At 47.1% G+C, this 8,742-nt stretch overlaps 1 long non-coding RNA gene across 2 annotated transcripts; it reads right to left on the bottom strand.

Annotated features, from left to right (window-relative positions):
- Window positions 1-5,035: 5,035 nt before the first annotated feature.
- Window positions 5,036-8,736, bottom strand: LOC115298383. 2 transcript variants are annotated; one of them, XR_003911725.1, is made up of 2 exons: window positions 8,553-8,736; window positions 5,036-5,337 (listed from the first exon to the last, which is right to left on the bottom strand). It is a non-coding gene; the product is annotated as an uncharacterized LOC115298383 (long non-coding RNA). The 2 variants fall into 2 exon arrangements; XR_003911724.1 differs by lacking the exon at window positions 8,553-8,736 and adding an exon at window positions 8,151-8,535.
- Window positions 8,737-8,742: the final 6 nt, after the last annotated feature.

Here is an 8,742-nt window from a genome sequence, read left to right as displayed (position 1 = left end):
GGGACTGCTCTCTGGCCTGCGGTCCCGGGCTAACGCTCCCCTCGGGTGGGCTCGGGGCTCGGGCTTTCCCGGCACCTGGCGGCGCGTCGAGCCAGGAAGCTGGCTGCCTGGACCCGGCCGGCGGGCAGCTCCCTGCCTGGCGACACGGCCTGCAGCCAGTCTCTTCACTGAGGCTGGGGTTGAGAACTGTCGCTGTGCCAGTGGGAAGAGGTCGGTCGCACTCAAGAGACAGGAGGCTCTGTATCACAAGATCGAACGCGTTTCGTTACTAGGGAACCGTGCCGAGCAAAATCTTATAGTAACTTTAAATTAGTAATTTATTCTTTGGCTTCAAATAAAAATGGTCCACATAGCCAAAGGACGGACTAAGAAGGATGTGCTTAAACCCAAAGGCTAAAATGATTCACCCTTTCGTTTATATCCAAGTGGACAAACGTTATCACAGATTAAAAGTCTAAGTAAAAATAACACTATCTTAGAAAAGTTATCTTTCAAAAGTTAAAAACATATTCTTTTGACATTTTGAAAAGGAAAAAGTGTTTAAAGAAGTTTTAAAGGTAATTGGTATAAATAGATCAAGAGTAGTATAACAATTCAATACAAAACAACGGAATAATCCATTGCTGTCGACATATGATGTGTAGTGGCTGGTAGAATCTTAATTTATGTAAAGCAACCTGTATTTATATTTCCTTTTTCCCCCTAATGTTTATTTAGAGACAGAGCATGAGCGGGGGAGGGGCAGATAGAGCCGCAGACACAGAATCGGAAGCATGCTGAGCTGTCAGCACAGAGCCCACTGCAGGGCTCAAACCCCCAAACTGGAAGGTCATGACCCGAGCCAAAGAGCCTCAACCGACTGAGGCACCCAGGCGCCCCTATATTTCTTTTTTGTAGTTTCTGTAAGGTCCTGTTTTTTGTTTTAAGAAAGCTGAAAATAACACTTGGACAAAACGAAAATTGGCATAATACTCTTTACAGCTTTGCACAGTTACAGGGTTTTGTTTTTTAAGTTTATTTGGTTTTGAGAGGAAAGCTAGGGTGAGCAGGGGAGGAGCAGAGAGAGGTAGAAAGAAAGAGAGGATCCCAAGGCGACAGAACGGAGCCCAGTGGGCTCGAGATCACCACCTGAGCCAAAATCCAGAGTTGGACGCTCAACCAAGTGAGCCACCCGGGTGCTCACAGGTTCACAACAATACAGTATGTTGTCACTGCCAACATACTACTGTAAGCAAAGATGCTGTGGTAAACTGTTTAGACCCATTCAGAACATTTTGAGCAGGCTACACAATTACATTTAGTGTGTCATTAAATTATAAATTAAACTTGTCGGAAAAAATATTTAAGATTGATTAGAAAGACCCACACACTAGAACGAGAGAAATGAGGGCAAGACCTTTAAGAATGGGGTCAGTGTGTAAAATGGACTTTGAAGTCCTATACACTTTCTAGAAGTAGCCTGCGGAGTTTAGCTCCAATCTTTCCAGAATCCACTTTAAAAAAATTTTTATTTATTTATTATTTTTTTTTGAGAGGCAGAGAGAGACAGCACCGGCAGGGGAGGGTCAGAAAGAGAGGGAGACACAGAATCAGAAGCAGTCTCCAGGCTCTGAGCTAGCTGTCAGCAGAGAGCCTGACGCGGGGCCCGAACCCACGAACCGCAAGATCATGACCCGAGTCAAAGCCAGACACTCAACTGACTGAGCCACCCAGGCGCTCCTGGAATCCACCTTTTAAAATGTCCACCCATTTTTGAGAGATACACAGACAAAGAGTTAGCAGGGGAGGGGCAGATAGACACATTATCTAAAGCAGGCTCTAGGCTCTGAGGTGTCAGCACAGACAGCTCGACATGGGGCTCGAACTCACAAACTGCAAGATCAGGACCTGAGTCCTGGCTTAATCACTCTGCTAATTTTGGAAGTAATACATGCTCATTGGTCTATGAATCTCCAAGGCCAAGATCTCTCCAGAAATGAAGGCATGTAAATTTTCACCTCTCCCTTCTGGTCCCCAGGCTCTCATCTGGCCCCTAGAGGAACAAAGTTGGGTACCGCTCCCTTACACCAATCCTGGGTGATTAGTACCTACCCAGGGCCCTACTCACTACTCTGGCAGATGGACTCGGGATGGGGAGGGGGTAGCAGGGGCCGGTGATCAGGGTTCCCCAGCAATACCCACACATTCCGGGTAGAAACAGTATTAGTACTGCAACCAACACCTTTGTATTGAAACGTGCACACATTTCAGATTATTATTCTTTTATTATTATTTTTTGTTCGAGAGAGAGGGAGAATCCCAAGCAGGCTCCAGGTTCAGTGCAGAGCCTGACATGCAGCTTCACCCCATGACCCTGGGATCATGACCGGGGCCACAATCAAGAGTCCGATGCTCAACCGACTGAGCCACCCAGGTGCCCCCATATTATTTCCTTAGGGAAAATTCCTAGAATGTTGGTTAAAGTTATTTTTATAAGTTTATTAATTTATTTCGAGGGAAACAGAGACAGGGCAAGTGGGGGAGGGGGAGAGAGAGAGGGAGACAGAGAATCCCAAGTAGGCTTCACATTGACAGTGGAGCTTGAACCCACAAAACCGCCAGATCATGACCTGAGCTGAAACCTAGAGTCAGACGCTTAACTGACTGAGCCACCCAGGCGCCCCAAATTATTTTTAATTGGCCACATTTCACCTTGGAAACAAACCCTTGCCAGAACACTTTTACTAGTTTATTCTGACACCGAAAGAGAGAACGCTCCTGCCCCACAGCCTCACCAACACGGGGTGTTACTATTCCTGACCTCTCTGCATCTAAGTGAAAAGATCTCATTATTTTAATGTGAATTTCTTAGTGAGTGTCATCACGGTTTCCTATTTTTAGTAACCATTTATATTTCTTCATCTGCTTTTCACAGCTGTGTCCAACACGCTGTTTTAGTTTTGGCTTAAGCAGGGGGTGGCGATCTTCTGAGATAAACATCTGCTCGAGCAGCCTGCGGCCGCGCCACACTGTCAGCGCACAACCGGAGGTCCCCCGCGTTCTGCCTCCGGGCCGCAGCTCTCCGGCTGACTGCTGCTGCCGGGACCCCGGGCTCCTCTGAGACCTCGTGTACACCAACAAGCGACATGGCATTTTCACAAGTAAAAAGCAAGTGTGGGCGACATGAGGGCGGAGCTTAGACACTTTCCCCCTCACTTAAAGAGAGCTGAGCACTGTGCCAGGAGCAGCTGGGATGCATGCTCTGCCTTTGAGAAGATGTAGGATTCCAAGATGCTTTGATAAGGATTTCCACAGAGGCAGTTACACAGGACAATGGGACTTTTGTTTTTAAGTAGGTTCCACTCAGCTCGGAGCCCAACTTGGGGCTTGAACTCATGACCCCGAGATCAACACCTATGCTGAGATCAAGAGTGGCACACCCCTGGGGGCACCGGGGGGCTCAGTTGGTTAAGCGTCTGACTCGTCTTTGAGCTGTCAGGATCTAACAGTTTGTGAGTTCGAGCCCTGCTTTGGGCTCTGTGCTGACAGCATGGAGCCTGCTTGGGATTCTTTCTCTCTTCCTCTTCCTCTGCCCCTCCCCCAGTCGTTTGCTCTCTCTCAAAATAAATAAACATTTTGAGAAAAAGAAAGAGTTGGGCGCTTAACCAACTGAGTCAGTAGGCGCCCAGGACAGTGGGACTTTCAGAACAAACTGTGAGTGAACACATACTTGCTAGCTGTCTGCCATGTGCCACACTCTGTGTCACAGCCCTTCCTGAGGGCTTGACTGCTTCCCAACAAGCATACAGATGTAGGTATGTCGGTCCCCATTCTGCAGACCGGTATGCCTTCTCTAGGATCACACGTTCCTGACCCGCCCAGGAGGAGAGCTGGGTTTCCAAAAGCAGGCTTTCCATGAAGGCTCTGCAAACATTTTACCAGAAACAGATCTTGAATAAGCCGCTTCACGGGCATCCCTATAGACGGCAAACTTGCCGACCAGATTCTGCTTGGCCTGAGAGGATGCTGGACCGTTCTGGGCGCACCCTCAGGAGAGGAAAGGCTCCCTGAGTCTGGCTTGAGGTGGGGGAGACTATTCTGATTTGCGGTCCTGAAGGGTTTGTTAACTTTTTCATGGACCAAAGCCACTACCACCAAGAATCAAATATGTGGGAAACAGCAGCCAGGAGCCAGGGAGGGGACTGTGACCGAGCGAAGCTGTCATGCCCTCACAGCCCTCGAGGCTGACCCAGTTCCTCAGAGGTTAAGTCACTTGAGTTAAAATGTTATCGTACAACTGTCCTTCACGCTTTGGCACTCATAATAATAATAAGAGGGTGTAACGTTCCCAGGAAATATGGTACAACAAGAGCAGTGAGAACAGTATTGTCTAGGAGAAACTCTTCACAGCTGTGCCGTCTGTGCTATGAAGAAAACTGCATGTGATAAGTAAGCGACAACATGGGCATCGCTCATGTTGTGCCTCCCGTGCCCGTTCTCGAACTCTCTTCTATTCCTCATTCCCTCATCCTCCTATACTCGCTTTTGAGCGCCTGCATGCAACACAAATACTTTGCTCGCAGAGACATTCCCTTCTGCTGTACAATGCTGCAAGCGTGTCCACTGGATTACCAAGGATGGTGCGACTTACTGCCATAGAACCACGACAGTGACAGCAGAGGACAACCACTGGCCATTTGGCCTGGTCTCAGGGGCTCGGGCCAGCATATTGGGAGGTCTGGTTCTCCATTTATATCGTCAGAGTACGCTAGGCTAGGATTACATGGGGCACCTGGGGGGCTCAGTCAGTTAAGCATCCAACTTTGGCTCAAGTCATAATCTCACGGTTTGTGGGTTCGAGCCCCGTATCAGGCTCTGTGCTGATACAGGGCTCGAACCCTGGAGCCTGCTTTTGATTCTGTGTCTCCCTCTTTCTCTGCCCCTCCCCTGCTTGCACTGTCTCTGTCTCTCAAGAATAAATTAAAAACATAAAAAATATTTTAATAAGACTGAGATTACAGCTCAGACTCACAAGGACTGAGGCTGAAGCCTGAGGCTGGGTCACGTGTTTATGGTTAAGGGTCACTGGAATGCTCATGTCCCTGTGACAGACACGTCTTGCTCTGTTAGTGTTCCCGGGAAGCTAGATTGCTAATCAGAAAGTTCTTGGTGAAGAGGGTATACAAGGAACAGAAACAGAGTCTTAAGGGAGATCTTCGAGTGTCAGGAATGCTTGCCCCACACATCCAGCGTTGCTCTGTCTGGGCAGTGCCAGGAGGGTGCCAGACTCTTGCTAACTCTTCTTCCTCTTGGTTCCACACCGACGAGGTCCCTCTGGAAACACATTCCTTTTCAGACCTATAAATCACAACTTGATTAACTTTCCAAGCTTTGCTTAAGGTTACTTCTTTTTTTGTACAGACACGTGATTTCATCTCCATTTTCTCAGTTTAATTCTCAAAGTTTAGCCTTAATTCTCCTTCTTCCACGTTTCTGGGAAACATGTCACCACAGGAAGCTCTGTGTGGACCACAACAATGTATCTAATTGCTAAAAGATAAATATAATTTCATTTAAAAACCTTTTCAAGTGGTTCCGTTGGTTAACTGTCCAAGTCTTGGTTTCAGCTCAGGTCATGATTTTGTGGTTTCCTGAGTTCGAGCCCCACGTTGTGCTCTTGCTGGTAGCACAGAGCCTGCTTGGGATTTTCTCTCTCCCTGTCCTCCCCCGTGTTGTCTCTGTTCTGAGCACTTCTACTATCCTCAGGTGCTGTGTGACATAGTATCTCACTTAATCATCCCAACAACGACATGAGGTGGTTACGTTCATTGCCTCTATTTTGCAGCTATGGAAACGGAGGCCTTCAGAGGTTAAATAACGAATCTAAGATGTTAGAGATGTTAAGGTGTTGGGAGCAATTTCAACCCACACAGTCCAACTCCAAACTCCTGCCTTAATTACTGTGCTAATTATGGAAGAAATACACACGCACTGTAATAAGAACAATACAGAAGATCATAAAGAGAAAAAAATTACCCTTTGCTGACCAACCCAACTCACTCAACGTTTGCATGTCTCCTCATTGCTCTCTTCAGCACATTTATAATGATACTATTTTAAGTACAGTTTTGTATCCCTGTTTTATTTTTTACTTTGTTTTTATTTTATTTATGAGAGAGAGAGACAGAGCGCAAGTGGGGAGGGGCAGGGAGAGGGAAAAACAGAATCCAAAGCAGGCCAACAGCTGCCCCTATATCCCGTTTTAAAAAATGCTTATTTATTGGGACACCTGGGTGGCTCAGTTGGTCGAGTGTGTGACTTCAGCTCAGGTCTAACTTCATGGTTCATGAGTCCAAGCTCCACATCGGGCTTGCGGCCATCAGCTAGTGCCTGCCTTGGATCCTCTGTCCTTCTGTCTCTGCCCCTACCCTGCTTGTGGTCTATCAAAAAAATTTTTGTCACGTTTATTTATTTATTTTGAGACAGAGTGTATGTTCACAATCAAGGGTGGGGCAGAGAGAAAGAGGGAGAGAGAGAATCCCAAACAGGCGCCTCGCTGTCAGTGCAGAGCCGTACACAGGCCTCAGTCCCACGAGCCGTGACATCATGGGATGAAATCAAAAGTCAGATACTTAACCAACAGAAGTGCCCCACAAGCTCTCAGGCCCCCTTCTTGATCTGCTTACTTAGTCTTGGTAGTTAGAAGGTCTAGGGAAGATTTTGTTTCCTCTCCCATTTCAGAGGTAGCCCTCTCTCTTTCTCATTATTTGAGTTAATACCACAATTTTACTCTGGTCATTGGGAACTGTGTTTATATCTTGGCAATGAGACCAAAGTTCAAAGGAAAGTGCCAGGAGAGCTTCTTGTTCTTTTTTAATTATTAATATTAATTTTTTAAATGTTTATTTATTTTGAGAGAGAGAGAGACAGAATGTGAATAGGAGAGGAGCAGAAAGAGGAAAAGACACAGAATCCGAAGCAGGCTCCAGGCTCTGAGCCGTCAGCACTAAGCCCAATGCGGGGCCCCAACCCACAAACCACGAGATCATGACCTGAGCCAAAGTCAGAAGCCCAACCAACTGAGCCCCCCAGGCGGCCCGAGAGCTCCCTGTTCTTGGTGAAAGGGCCAGAAATCAAACCCAAGAGAATGTGAGCCCTGAAGGAGATATCCTTGATATAAGAACAGCATTAAGTATCAGCCTCAAGGAAGAGGGAGTGATAACTACTTGAGCACAACCATGATTCTATGATGAGTGTGCTTTTAGTTCAGACCTCCACGTACCAGGCCTGTTGGCTCTTCTTCCACGGTTCTGCTTTGGAGTGGTCCAGCATGTAAGTAAATTGGTCCTTATCATTCTTCCAACTCTGCTGTCACCAACTTCTTTCTTCCTCCTGGGACCCCTAAATACCTCTTTTGTAACCTCTTCCCAGAAGGGCTAGATCTCTGCTGTCAATAGATGTCATTTGTGGCAGATGCTCTTAGTTCCCTATTTTACATCTGTTCTACTTCTTTCTTTTTCTTTCCCAACACACAGAGCCATGATTTTGTGAGGGTTGTTGGCTGGGAAGGCGGGTCCTTCCCCTGTGCTAGTCGGTGAGCCAAGGCTGACCAAAACCAATTATGGTAGCCATAGTCTTTACTCTTGAGAATGACTGGTTTAGGATGGTAAGTACCTGGTACAATGCCTATCTGTATGTATTACGTGGATTCCATTGCCACCTTCACCAACACGCTAAGAATGGCAGACGGAAAATATGGAAGCATTGGGACTTGATGGTGTCACTGAGAAAACTGAATTAACCAAACTTTACCTGCCCTACTTTTGTACAGAGTTTTCCTGAGTTTTCCGTTACTTGTAACTGAAACCAACCTACCTGATATTTCTCCCATTCCCACTACTTATTTTGTCAATTCAAATACATTGTTCCAATAACCATGCAACCATTTCTTGAGTAACCTTTTAGCTACAGGCACATGCCTGGCACCATAATAAGAAAATATATTGAAACTTACCCAGAATTTTCTATTATCATCTTATTATCTTATTATCATTGGATTTTTACCTTTGTATGCTGACACCTTTCTAAACTGACAACTTATTTGGAACTACCATAAGAGGAAAAGTATTCGTAGCTCTTTGCAGCCTAGAAGAGCAACGTTGTATACTGACCAAGATAACACAAGCAGTTAGTGGCAAAGCTTGGGAAGGAGCTCAATCTTCAATTCCAAATCCCTACACCAGGCGCTCAGTCAGTAAAGTGTAAAATATGTGGCAATGGGGCAGGACGAACGCGAGGTATTAAGACGCATACGGGTCTCACGAGGCAAGCAAATGGCTCTCTTCCCGCTTGAGGTCCGCTGTGGCTCCGAGCCTGACGTGGCTCGGCTGGGCTGCGGCTGGAGGTTACAAGAACACAATGGATGCGAATCTAGCAACCCGGCCGAGGCAGATCTGAACTTTGTCCACGCAGAGGACACCTCTGCGTTCCACCGCCTCACAGTCCGCCCCAGATACAACGGACGTGATTGCTCAGGCCAAGACGAGGACCTGCACTCCTGGCCGCTCCCTCACCTCACCGCGTTCGGACCCACAGGGCACTGCCGCTCGAACCCACATTTCAGTGCCGACAGTCTTCCGGGTTCTGGAGTCTCCCCGTCTTGCTTTCCTTATTCCCTGAAACGTTATGTCGCTCCGGAACCACCCTAGCTCTTCACATCCTACCTGCTCACTAACCTGCTTGCAGGTAAGCGGTCAGGAGCTC

This window comes from Suricata suricatta, chromosome 8, assembly GCF_006229205.1.
Source record: "Suricata suricatta isolate VVHF042 chromosome 8, meerkat_22Aug2017_6uvM2_HiC, whole genome shotgun sequence".
NCBI classification, from domain to species: Eukaryota; Metazoa; Chordata; class Mammalia; order Carnivora; family Herpestidae; genus Suricata; species Suricata suricatta.
The sequence above is the reverse complement of the archived record's forward strand: the minus strand, read 5'-3'. Positions and strand labels throughout refer to the sequence as shown.